This window comes from Cherax quadricarinatus, chromosome 63 (genome assembly GCF_038502225.1).
Source record: "Cherax quadricarinatus isolate ZL_2023a chromosome 63, ASM3850222v1, whole genome shotgun sequence".
Taxonomy (NCBI): Eukaryota; Metazoa; Arthropoda; class Malacostraca; order Decapoda; family Parastacidae; genus Cherax; species Cherax quadricarinatus.
This window is the reverse complement of record NC_091354.1, coordinates 12363973-12377042: the sequence shown is the minus strand read 5'-3', so window position 1 is coordinate 12377042 and position 13070 is coordinate 12363973.

Sequence of the window (13070 nt, the reverse complement as noted above, 5' to 3'; positions counted from 1 at the left end):
AGTAGTAGTGATAGCAGTATTTGTAGTGGCAGTAGTAGTAGTAGTGGCAGTAGTAGTGGTGGCAGTAGTAGTGGTGGCAGTAGTAGTGGTGGCAGTAGTAGTGGTGGCAGTAGTAGTGGTGGCAGTAGCAGTGATGGCAGTAGTAGTGGTAGCAATAATAGTAGTGGCAGTAGTAGTAGTGGCAGTAGCAGTGGTAGCAGTAATGGTAGTGATAGCAGTAGTAGTAGCGGCAGTAGTTGTAGTGGCAGTGGCAGTGGCAGTGGCAGTGGCATTGGCAGTGGCAGTGGCAGTGGCAGTGGCAGTGGCAGTGGCAGTGGCAGTGGTGGCAGTAATAGTAGTGATAGCAGTAGTAGTAGTGGCAGTAATAGTGGTGACAGTAATAGTAGTAGCAGTAGTAGTAGTAGTGACAGTAATAATAGTGGCAGTAGTAGTCTGCTGTGGCAGCCCGCCGGCCCTCACATCCATCACAACCTAGTTGATTTGGCACTCAGAAGTAGTGATCCAATTTTCCGGCACTGTTTCTGATATTTCCTGGTATCAGACTGAATGCTTTCAGACCATGTATTTTAACATGGTGCCCTCTGGTTTCCACTGGGTCTGTTTTAGGCTTCCTCTATTACATCTTACTTCTGTATGTTATTAAAGTAATGTGTAGATTTGGACCCCTGGAGCTTAAGTATCTTCTATGCTTATATTTTCATGTATCTCTCCACCGTTCCAGAGTACATTCCTAGTTCTCTGAGTTGTTCAAAAGAACTGAAATTTGTTCTATACGGACTGTAAATGTTTTCTGTCTTTTTCGGTGTAAGTCTGTCTCTTGCTTTTTCTTTTCATGAGAGCGAAAGTAATTTGAAAAGTGTCGCCGGTGGCAATATTTATCTTGTTTTGAGAGTTCTCGTTATTCATTTTTCTTTCTTTTGTAACATTTACATTGTTGTATTCTTTCAGTGATGGGTCATTTGAAATTATGCTGAAGTTTTCAATATATTTTTTGTTCTCTGAAATAGTCCTCCAGTATTTTGTATACATTGCTCTCCTCCATTCAATTCTTAATTCTTTCCATATCCCGGCAGCTGGAAGTTGTCACCAGTGACCATCACGTTATTCTCTCATGCCTCATTAAAGGCATTTTCATCTCTGTATTTTTACGTCTTCTACCGTTGTGATTTTCATGATTATTTTCGTATTGTCTGTAAATGATGACACGAAGCTGTGGTGAGCGTGTTGAACAATACTGTGAGGATGAGAAACAGTAAGGACGCCAGCACCGCGCCTTGGAGTATTGAACACTACTTTTTGAGTTCCGTTCGTCAAAACTAATTATCTATGTTTTTACTCTTCCTAATATACTTATTGAGTTTTTATGAGCTATCATTCCACAATCGCATTTGTTAAATGCCTTCTCGAAGGCGATGGACGTAATATTTGCATTTTATTTCTTCCAATGCCTCCATAATTTTGTCACAATGTTCTAGTAGCTGTGAGAAGCATGATCTTCTAAGACCATGTTTACTCTGGTGGTGCACATTATGCTTTTCCATAAAGTTTGCAATCTAACATCTCACCATTCTTTTACAAAAAAAAATATGTGTGACGTTAGTTCTTTCTACCGGTCGGTAATTCTTATCCGGTGTTCTGCTGACTGTTGTACAGAGGAGCCATGTCAGTATTTTTAAGGCCTCTGAGGTTTCTTCTAGATCTAAACTTTGTCTTCAGAAAATACTGGGCGCTCGTCCTAGTGGTATTTTGGAGTGCTTTATAAATAAGGAAAACCAAGTTTTCCGATGGGCAACAGAGAACAATATGATGTTCATTGAAGACAAATTCCAACTACGTCGTTATGGAAAACTGGAGGAAATAATAACTAGAACTGAGTATACTACAAACTCCAATCACACAATGGAGCGAAAAAGTAATGTGAAGGACCTGGGAGTGGTAATGTCCGAAGACCTCACCTTCAAAGACCACAACAATGCCACTATCACATCTGCGAGGAAACTGATAGGATGGATAATGAGAACATTCAAAACAAGAGATGTTAAGCCAGTGAAGATCCTTTTTAAGAGCTAAGAAGGAACACTGCAACAGGCCTACTGACCCATGCAGAGCAGGTTCATGTCCCCCCGGTTTAGCCCAGCAGCACAAGCTAGTCAGGTCCAACTTAAATCACTTATTCTCTCTAGGCTGGAATACTGCTGTACATTAACATCCCCATTCAAGGCAGGTGAAATTGCAGAACTAGAGAATGTGCAGAGAACCTTTACTGCACGTATAAGTTCCATCAAACACCTTAACTACTGGGAGCGCCTGGAAGCACTTGACTTGTACTCACTAGAGCGCAGGCGAGAGAGATATATCATAATCTACACCTGGAAGATTCTAGAGGGACTGGTCCCTAATATGCACACAGCAGTCACTCCATACGAAAGCAATTGGCAGGCGATGCAACATACCCCCAGTGAAAAGTAGGGGCGTCACTGGCACATTAAGAGAAAACGCAATAAGTGTCCAGGGCCCAAGACTGTTCAACAGCCTCCCACCAGCAATAAGGGGCATTACGGGAAGACCCCTGGTTGTCTTCAAGAGGGAGCTGGACAGATACCTAAAGACGGTGCTGGATCAGCCGGGCTCTGGTTCGTACGTTGGATTGCGCGCGGCCAGCAGTAACAGCCTCGTTGATCAGGCCCTGATCCACCGGGCCGCGGGGGCGTTGATCCCCGGAATGCCCTCCAGGTAGACCATGAATCCTGGTCAGGTGCTGCATATGTTTCTTTCTGTTTCTTACCCAAATTTGTGGGATTTGTGTTTATGTCTACTATATGGTTTGAAAGGCAGGGGAAGATAGTGGTAAAAATATTTGGATCATTCTATCTGCTTTCGTTTATTAGGCTGCTGAACATTCATTCATATTGGTCTTCAAAAAAAATACTGTTCATTTTTTTTTATCATCAGTATGGGAACTTCTTGTAAAAATTGGATCTATGCTAGAGGTGCTTCTTGGGTTTTGCGTATGTGTAGAAATGCTTGGGAGTTTTATATATATATATTTTTTAATTTCCTGGAGGACTGTGTTGTTCCGTCTGGTACGTACGAATGTTTGGGCTTTTGCTCTATATCGGTAATGTCTGTGTAGCTTATCTTTCCTTCGTTTCGATATATTCTTATTTATAAACAATTTTAGCAATCCCTTCTGCACATCTACATTCTCTTTCACTGTCTGGTAATCTTTCAGGATCTCACAGCAGAACATACAAATTTTGTATGATTCTGTATTTAACATTTCCAAGGAGAAGGTGAGGGTTTAGGGTGGTCAGGATTTTTCCCCAGGGTATGTCTTATAGTTCCTGGTTTATTGTATCCCAGTGAGTAGTCTGTTGAAATTAAATATACTGAAGATTCCTTGACGTTGGTTATTTCTGAGGTTCTCTCCATTTGAATTTATGCATATTTGTACTTCAATGATACAGTGATAGGAGGACATTGTATTTGAGATCATATTTCAGATTAGTTCTTCAATATCAGTGAAGATTCAATCTAGAATGTTCCTTATTTCTAAGAGACTCTGTTTCTGGTATATGTAAATCAAATAACAGAAGAGACAGCTAGATGGATGTCTGTGTTTTACATTCTCGCTAGTTTTGGATCTCTTGCAGTTGTAAAACTAGCGAGGAGAATAATGACTGATGAGGATAAGACTGGACAGGTAAGTGGTCACTGGAATTCAACCCCAACAAATGCAAGGTTAAAAAATTTAGAGAAGGGGCCAGGAGGCTGCACACTGAGTGTAGACTCTGGGGACAGAGACTGCAGAACTCACTCAAACAGAAAGACCTTGGAGTAGATATTGCACGGAGCACATTGCCAGTCACTCATCAACAGAACAATCTCTGCAGCCAAAGTTCGTTCGGCAAATACAAGAGTAACTTTCTGGAATGTCGACAAGGAGTTATTCCAGACCCTTTACACACCATATGTCAAGACCATCTTGGAGTATTCAGCACCAGCATGGAGCCCACGCCTGATAAAGCATTCTAAGAGGCTTGTTGCAGAGCTAATGGGACGGAGCAGTGAGGAGAGGCTCAGGGAATTAAACCTGGAGACGCTGGGGGACAAAAGAACCAGGAAAAACGTGATTACAACTTGCAAAATACTCAAAGGAATTGATAGAAGAGACAGGAATAGCCAGTTTCAGAGAAGGACAGCAGGTGTATGAGGGCACAGTTGAAAATTATATACAATCGAGTCATTGGAATGTCAGGAAGTATTTTTTAAGCATCAGGAAGGTCAAGAAGTGGAATGATTTGGACGAAGAGTAGTGGAGGCAGGCTCCATACAGAGTTTTAAGAATAGGTATGCCAGAAACCCTGAAACATGTAGCAAGAATCAGAGTCAGGATGTACAGTGCGACTCCTGTAAACTTAAATGAGTACTAATAGGTGCATACGCAGCGAATAGGAGGGGCCCAGGAGATACGAATCGACCTCTGCAATCACAAATAGGTGAACACACACACACACACACACACACAGTGAAGAGGCGGGGCCAGGAGCTAGGACTCGATCCCTGCAACCTCAACTAGGTGAGTACAACTAGGTGAGTACGTACACACACACACACACACACACACACACACACACACACACACACACACACACACACACACACACACACGCGCGCACACACACACACACACACACACACACACACACACACACACACACACACACACACACACACACACACACACACACACACACACATGAGTCAAAGGGATGTTAGGAAGTATTTCTTCAGTCATAGAGTAGTTAGGAAGTGCAATAGTCTGGCAAGCGATGTAGTGGAGGCAGGAAGCATACATACTTTTAAGATGAGGTATGATAAAGCTCACTGAGCAGGGGGAGAGAGGACCTAGTAGCGGTCGGTGAAGAGGCGGGGCCAGGATCTGAGTCTCGACCCCTGCAACTACAATTAGGTGAATTAGGTGAGGTGAATACACACACACACACACACACACACACACACACACACACACACACACACACACACACACACACACACACGCACAAACACACGCACGCACTTAGGCACGCACACACACGCACACACACACACACACACATACATACATACATATACACACACACACACACACACACACACACACACACACACACACACACACACACACACACACACACACACGCACACACAGCTTGCCTAACCGTCCGGAATAAATCAGTTTTGAATACATTACCCAGTGATCACATTGACCACGGAAGTGGCTGTAATGAGACAATTACCCTCACTAACTGCCTTCCCTGACACTGTTCTGACTTCCTGTACGCTAGCCAAGCCTGGCGTCGGTACAATCTTGGCGTCGGTGCATCCCTGGTGTCGGAATATCCCTAGCGTCGGTACACCCCTGGCGTCAGTACAACCCTGACGTCGGTGCACCCCTGGTGCCGATACATCCCTAGGGTCGGTACACCCCTGGTGTCAGTACACCCCTAGCGTCGGTGCATCCCTGGTGTCGGTACAATCTTGGCGTCGGTGCATCCCTGACGTCGGTACACCCCTGGCGTCGGTGCATTCCTGTTGTCGGTGCGTCCCTGGCGTCGGTACGCCCCTGGCGTCGGTACACCCCAGTCGTTGGTACAACCCTGGTGTCGGTACACCTCTGACGTTATTACGTCCCTGGTGTCGGTACACCCCTAGCGTCGTTAAACCCCTGGTGTCGGTAATCTCCTGTCGTCCACTATACACTCCTGGTATGGACCACTATATAACCCTGTTGTCTACCATCCCTGGTTGTTTGCCTTGTACTCAACAAGTTGTCATTGCCTTGTACTCACTTATTGTACTCATCTTGCATTCAGTTGTAATCACTTAGTTATACTCACATGTTATTCAAATAGTTACACCCGCCTAGTCGTACTCAACTAGGTGACTTGTTCCACGGGATTATCGTGCGTAAATGTTGTTAGCTGGGTTGTTCCACGAGGGTATCATGTGTACTTGTTGCTAGCTGGCTTGTTCCATAAGGGTGCAATGTGTACCTGATGTTAATTGGCTTGTTCCACGAGGGTATTATATACACCTCCTATCTTGCTTTTTCCACGAGGTTGTCATGTATACTTATTAGCTGGCTTGTTCCACGAGCGTGTAATGTTTACATATTAGCTGGTTTGTTCTACGAGGATGCTAAGTGTACCTGTTGTTAGCTGACTTGTTTCACGAGGATGTCAAATGTGACAGCACATTGGTTCCCGACTTCTATTCCCAAACAGTAAAGGTTATAAAAACCTACAAAAGACGATGCCTTCCAGTGGTGTCTTCCAGTGTTATCAAACAAGTCTTCCAGCAGACAGCAACTGGGGCTGAGGGTCGCAGACTCCTCATTGCTCAGGTAACAAAAAGATATTTCTTAGTTTAAAGTAGTTATATGTTATGTTGCAAATACAATTACTCGTACATTCGGCATACATCAGGCTACCCAACTGATGCTGCAGTCTTGGTGGAGGAGAGTGGGTTGGGAAGTATCTAGGTCGTCGTTCAAGTCTCCTCGTTTCGTAATCTGTTTGGATGCTGGTCGCTGTCCTGGGTTATGGTTTTGATGTGTTTGCAATCAGGAAGGGTTCGCCTTTTCCCTCATATCTTCCATGGACATTGCCTGAAGCTCGTCATCGCAGGCAGTGTATGGGGGCCCCAAAGTGTGATGTCCTGGGAATGATCTTGACTGCTTTCCCAGTGAATATGATGGTATACGATACCGACAACTTGATAAGAAAGATATTTCTGCAGCAGTTAGGTATATTTATTCCAAAGCTTTTCGCCTATACAGTAGGTTTCATCAGTCGAATACAGAGGAGAGAGAAGAGGCAGTAGAGATGTGAAGACGATGTAATCAGTCCATCACCCTTATAGGCGTAGTATTGAAGCAGTTAGTACCTCAGCCCGGAGAAGAGTTTTGCTGGAACAATGTGAAGCTGAAGTAACAGTGTGGAGACTTATATTTTAATTCCCTGGTGCACGATTTTGTCCTTTCTTCAAGAATAAAAGTCTTTACCGACGGCTCAAAGAGCGAGGGTGGTGATGGCTGTGTTGTGACTGCCGGGAAAGACTCATTGTGCGCGGTTACCAAGAGTGTTATCTGTGCTCACTGTCTAGGCCTTTTCGGTATCATCATGATTTTATAATTACCGTGGTGACTATAGGGATCTCGAAGAACTTGTAGAAGTCTTTTAATATTAATAATTGAGTGAGTTTGTTTTTTAACTGTGTGTTTTATTCTTGTTGGTAGTCACAAGTGGTCAGAAGCACAGGAGACGAAGTCAGGAGCTGACACTTGACCATTATTATAAACGAATAGATGTCTATAAACTTAATACGTGTGTGTGTGTGTGTGTGTGTGTGTGTGTGTGTGTGTGTGTGTGTGTGTGTGTGTGTGTGTGTGTGTGTGTGTGTGTGTGTGTGTGTGTGTGTGTGTGTGTGTGTGTGTGTGTGTGTGTGTGTGTGTGTGTGTGTGTGCGTGTGTGCGTACTTACCTATATGTGACTGCAGGGGTCGAATCACAGCTCCTGACTTAGCCTCTTCGCTGCTTGCTACTAGGTCCACTGCCTCCCGGGTCCAAGAGCCGTATCGTGTGTGTGTACTCACCTAGTTGTACTCACCTAGTTGAGGTTGCAGGGGTCGAGTCCTAGCTCCTGGTCCCGCTTCTTTACTGGTCGCTACTAGGTCACTCTCCCTGAACCGTGAGCTTTATCATACCTCTGCTTAAAGCTATGTATCGATCCTGCCTCCACTACATCGCTTCCCAAACTATTCCACTTCCTGAATACTCTGTGTGTATGTGTGTGTGTGTGTGTGTGTGTGTGTGTGTGTGTGTGTGTGTGTGTGTGTGTGTGTGTGTGTGTATGTGTGTGTGTGTGTGTGTGTGTTGCTTCTTAGCCACCCTATAAGGATCTGCCATGACTCACTATGTTTGTACATGTATGCATCGCCCATGACACACTGTAGCCTTCCATGTGCACACCTGCCATCACAGAGTCCGAGAGTGTGTACATGGGCTTTCTCATGACTAATAATGTACATACTCTAAACAAATAATATTTTTCATAGATTATTAAATAAAGGCTCTAGTGTAAATCAAGTCTTTATATATCGGCGTCTTACTCTGTATACAGCTTTCGGAAATTATCTAAATTGTTTTTGTATCATATTTCTTGGCACTATAAATTATCATCATCAGTGTAAATACACAAAATTGTCAGTGTATATACACAGAATTGTCACTGTAGTATATACACTGAGAGAAGCGTCAGTGTCTATACGCTGAGGGTAGTGTCAGTGCTTCCATGGGCAAAGTTCTTTGTCTCCACAGACTCCTCAGTGTACCACTCACCCTTTTCCCCTCGTCAGTACTATGATTCACCTCATCTTTCATAGAACCATCTGCTGACACGTCCACTCCTAAATATCTGAATACATTCACCTCTCCCATACTCTCTCCCTCCCATTTGATATCCAATCTTTCATTACCTAATTTTTTTATCCTCATCACCTTACCCTTTCCTATATTCACTTTCAATTTTCTTCTTTTACATACCCTACCAAACTCATCAACCAACCTCTGCAACTTCTCTTCAGAATCTCCCAAAAGCACAGTATCATCAGCAAAGAGCAACTGTGTCAACTCCCACTTTGTGTTAGATTCTTTATCTTTTAACTCCACACCTCTTACCAACACCCGAGCGTTCACTTCTCTTACAACTCCATCTATACATACATTGAACAACCATGGTGACATCACACATCCTTGTCTAAGGACTTCTTTTACTGGGAAATAAACTCCTTCTCTCCTACATGCTCTAACCTGAGCCTCACTATCCTCTTAAAAACTCTTCACTGCTTTCAATAACCTACCTTCTATTCCATGAATTTGCAACATCTGCCACATTGCTCCCATATCCACCCTGTCACGCGCCTTTTCTTAATCCATAAATGCCACAAAAGCATCTTTACCCTTATCTAAATACTGTTCACTGAAATGTTTCAATGTAAACACTTGGTCTACACACCCTCTACCCTTCCTAAAGTCTCCTCTCTCTCATAAATATATATATATATATATATATATATATATATATATATATATATATATATATATATATATATATATATATATATATATATATATATATATATATTTTTATTATCACACTGGCCGATTCCCACCAAGGCAGGGTGGCCCGAAAAAGAAAAACTTTCACCATCATTCACTCCATCACTGTCTTGCCAGAAGGGTGCTTTACACTACAGTTTTTAAACTGCAACATTAACACCCCTCCTTCAGAGTGCAGGCACTGTACTTCCCATCTCCAGGACTCAAGTCCGGCCTGCCGGTTTCCCTGAACCCTTTCATAAATGTTACTTTGCTCACACTCCAACACCACGTCAAGTATTAAAAACCATTTGTCTTCATTCACTCCTATCAAACACGCTCACGCATGCCTGCTGGAAGTCCAAGCCCCTCGCACACAAAACCTCCTTTACCCCCTCCCTCCAACCTTTCCTAGACCGACCCCTACCCCGCCTTCCTTCCACTACAGACTGATACACTCTTGAAGTCATTCTGTTTCGCTCCATTCTCTCTACATGTCCAAACCACCTCAACAACCCTTCCTCAGCCCTCTGGACAACAGTTTTGGTAATCCCGCACCTCCTCCTAACTTCCAAACTACGAATTCTCTGCATTATATTCACACCACACATTGCCCTCAGACATGACATCTCCACTGCCTCCAGCCTTCTCCTCGCTGCAACATTCATCACCCATGCTTCACACCCATATAAGAGCGTTGGTAAAACTATACTCTCATACATTCCCCTCTTTGCCTCCAAGGACAAAGTTCTTTGTCTCCACAGACTCCTAAGTGCACCACTCACCCTTTTCCCCTCATCAATTCTATGATTCACTTCATCTTTCATAGACCCATCCGCTGACACGTCCACTCCCAAATATCTGAATACATTCACCTCCTTCATACTCTCTCCCTCCAATCTGATATCCAATCTTTCATCACCTAATCTTTTTGTTATCCTCATAACCTTACTCTTTCCTGTATTCATCTTTAATTTTCTTCTTTTGCACACCCTACCAAATTCATCCACCAATCTCTGCAACTTCTCTTCAGAATCTCCCAAGAGCACAGTGTCATCAGCAAAGAGCAACTGTGACAACTCCCACTTTGTGTGTGATTCTTTATCTTTTAACTCCACGCCTCTTGCCAAGACCCTCGCATTCACTTCTCTTACAACCCCATCTATAAATATATTAAACAACCACGGTGACATCACACATCCTTGTCTAAGGCCTACTTTTACTGGGAAATAATTTCCCTCTTTCCTATGTATTCTAACTTGAGCCTCACTATCCTCGTAAAAACTCTTCACTGCTTTCAGTAACGTACCTCCTACACCATACACCTGCAACATCTGCCACATTGCCCCCCTATCCACCCTGTCATACGCCTTTTCCAAATCCATAAATGCCACAAAGACCTCTTTAGCCTTATCTAAATACTGTTCACTTATATGTTTCACTGTAAACACCTGGTCCACACACCCCCGACCTTTCCTAAAGCCTCCGTGTTCATCTGCTATCCTATTCTCCGTCTTACTCTTAATTCTTTCAATAATAACTCTACCATACACTTTACCAGGTATACTCAACAGACTTATCCCCCTATAATTTTTGCACTCTCTTTTATCCCCTTTGCCTTTATACAAAGGAACTATGCATGCTCTCTGCCAATCCCTAGGTACCTTACCCTCTTCCATACATTTATTAAATAATTGCACCAACCACTCCAAAACTATATCCCCACCTGCTTTTAACATTTCTATCTTTATCCCATCAATCCCGGCTGCCTTACCCCCTTTCATTTTACCTACTGCCTCACGAACTTCCTCCACACTCACAACTGGCTCTTCCTCACTCCTGCAAGATGTTATTCCTCCTTGCCCTATACACGAAATCACAGCTTCCCTATCTTCATCAACATTTAACAATTCCTCAAAATATTCCCTCCATCTTCCCAATACCTCTAACTCTCCATTTAATAACTCTCCTCTCCTATTTTTAACTGACAAATCCATTTGTTCTCTAGGCTTCCTTAACTTGTTAATCTCACTCCAAAACTTTTTCTTATTTTCAACAAAATTTGTTGATAACATCTCACCCACTCTCTCATTTGCTCTCTTTTTACATTGCTTCACCACTCTCTTAACCTCTCTCATTTTCTCCATATACTCTTCCCTCCTTTCATCACTTCTACTTTGTAAAAACTTCTCATATGCTAACTTTTTCTCCCTTACTACTCTCTTTACATCATTCCACCAATCGCTCCTCTTCCCTCCCGCACCCACTTTCCTGTAACCACAAACTTTTGCTGAACACTCTAACACTACATTTTTAAACCTACCCCATACCTCTTCGGCCCCATTGCCTATGCTCTCATTTGCCCATCTATCCTCCAATAGCTGTTTATATCTTACCCTAACTGCCTCCTCTTTTAGTTTATAAACCTTCACCTCTCTCTTCCCTGATTCTTCTATTCTCCTTGTATCCCATCTACCTTTTACTCTCAGTGTAGCTACAACTAGAAAGTGATCTGATATATCTGTGGCCCCTCTATAAACATGTACATCCTGAAGTCTACTCAACAGTCTTTTATCTACCAATACATAATCCAACAAACTACTGTCATTTCGCCCTACATCATATCTTGTATACTTATTTATCCTCTTTTTCTTAAAATATGTATTACCTATAACTAAACCCCTTTCTATACAAAGTTCAATCAAAGGGCTCCCATTATCATTTACACCTGGCACCCCAAACTTACCTACCACACCCTCTCTAAAAGTTTCTCCTACTTTAGCATTCAGGTCCCCTACCACAATTACTCTCTCACTTGGTTCAAAGGCTCCTATACATTCACTTAACATCTCCCAAAATCTCTCTCTCTCCTCTACATTCCTCTCTTCTCCAGGTGCATACGCGCTTATTATGACCCACTTTTCGCATCCAACCTTTACTTTAATCCACATAATTCTTGAATTTACACATTCATATTCTCTTTTCTCCTTCCATAACTGATCATTTAACATTACTGCTACCCCTTCCTTTGCTCTAACTCTCTCAGATACTCCAGATTTAATCCCATTTATTTCCCCCCACTGAAACTCCCCTACCCCCTTCAGCTTTGTTTCGCTTAGGGCCAGGACATCCAACTTCTTTTCATTCATAACATCAGCAATCATCTGTTTCTTGTCATCCGCACTACATCCACGCACATTTAAGCATCCCAGTTTTATAAAGTTTTTCTTCTTCTCTTTTTTAGTAAATGTCTACAGGAGAAGGGGTTACTAGCCCATTGCTCCCGGCATTTTAGTCGCCTCATACGACACGCATGGCTTACGGAGGAAAGATTCTTTTCCATTTCTCCATGGACAATAGAAGAAATAAAGAAGAACAAGAGCTATTTAGAAAAAGGAGAAAAACCTAGATGTATGTATATATATATGCATGTGCGTGTCTGTGAAGTGTGACCAAAGTGTAAGTAGGAGTAGCAAGATATCCCTGTTATCTAGCGTGTTTATGAGACAAAAAGAAACCAGCAATCCTACCATCATGCAAAACAGTTACAGGTTTCTGTTTCACAGTCATCTAGCAGGACGGTAGTACTTCCCTGGGTGGTTGCTGTCTACCAACCTACTACCTTTATTGAGGAAACGTTTCGCCACACAGTGGCTTCATCAGTCCATACGTAGGATAAACTTGAAGAACAGGAGGAGAATGAGGTAATCAGTCCCTCAACCTTGAGTCGATGTGTTCAGTCCATCAATCTTGAATAGAATTGATGGACTGAACACATCGACTCAAGGTTGAGGGACTGATTACCTCATTCTCCTACTGTTCTTCAAGTTTATCCTACGTATGGACTGATGAAGCCACTGTGTGGCGAAACGTTTCCTCAATAAAGATACCCAAGAGTTGCCAAGGTATT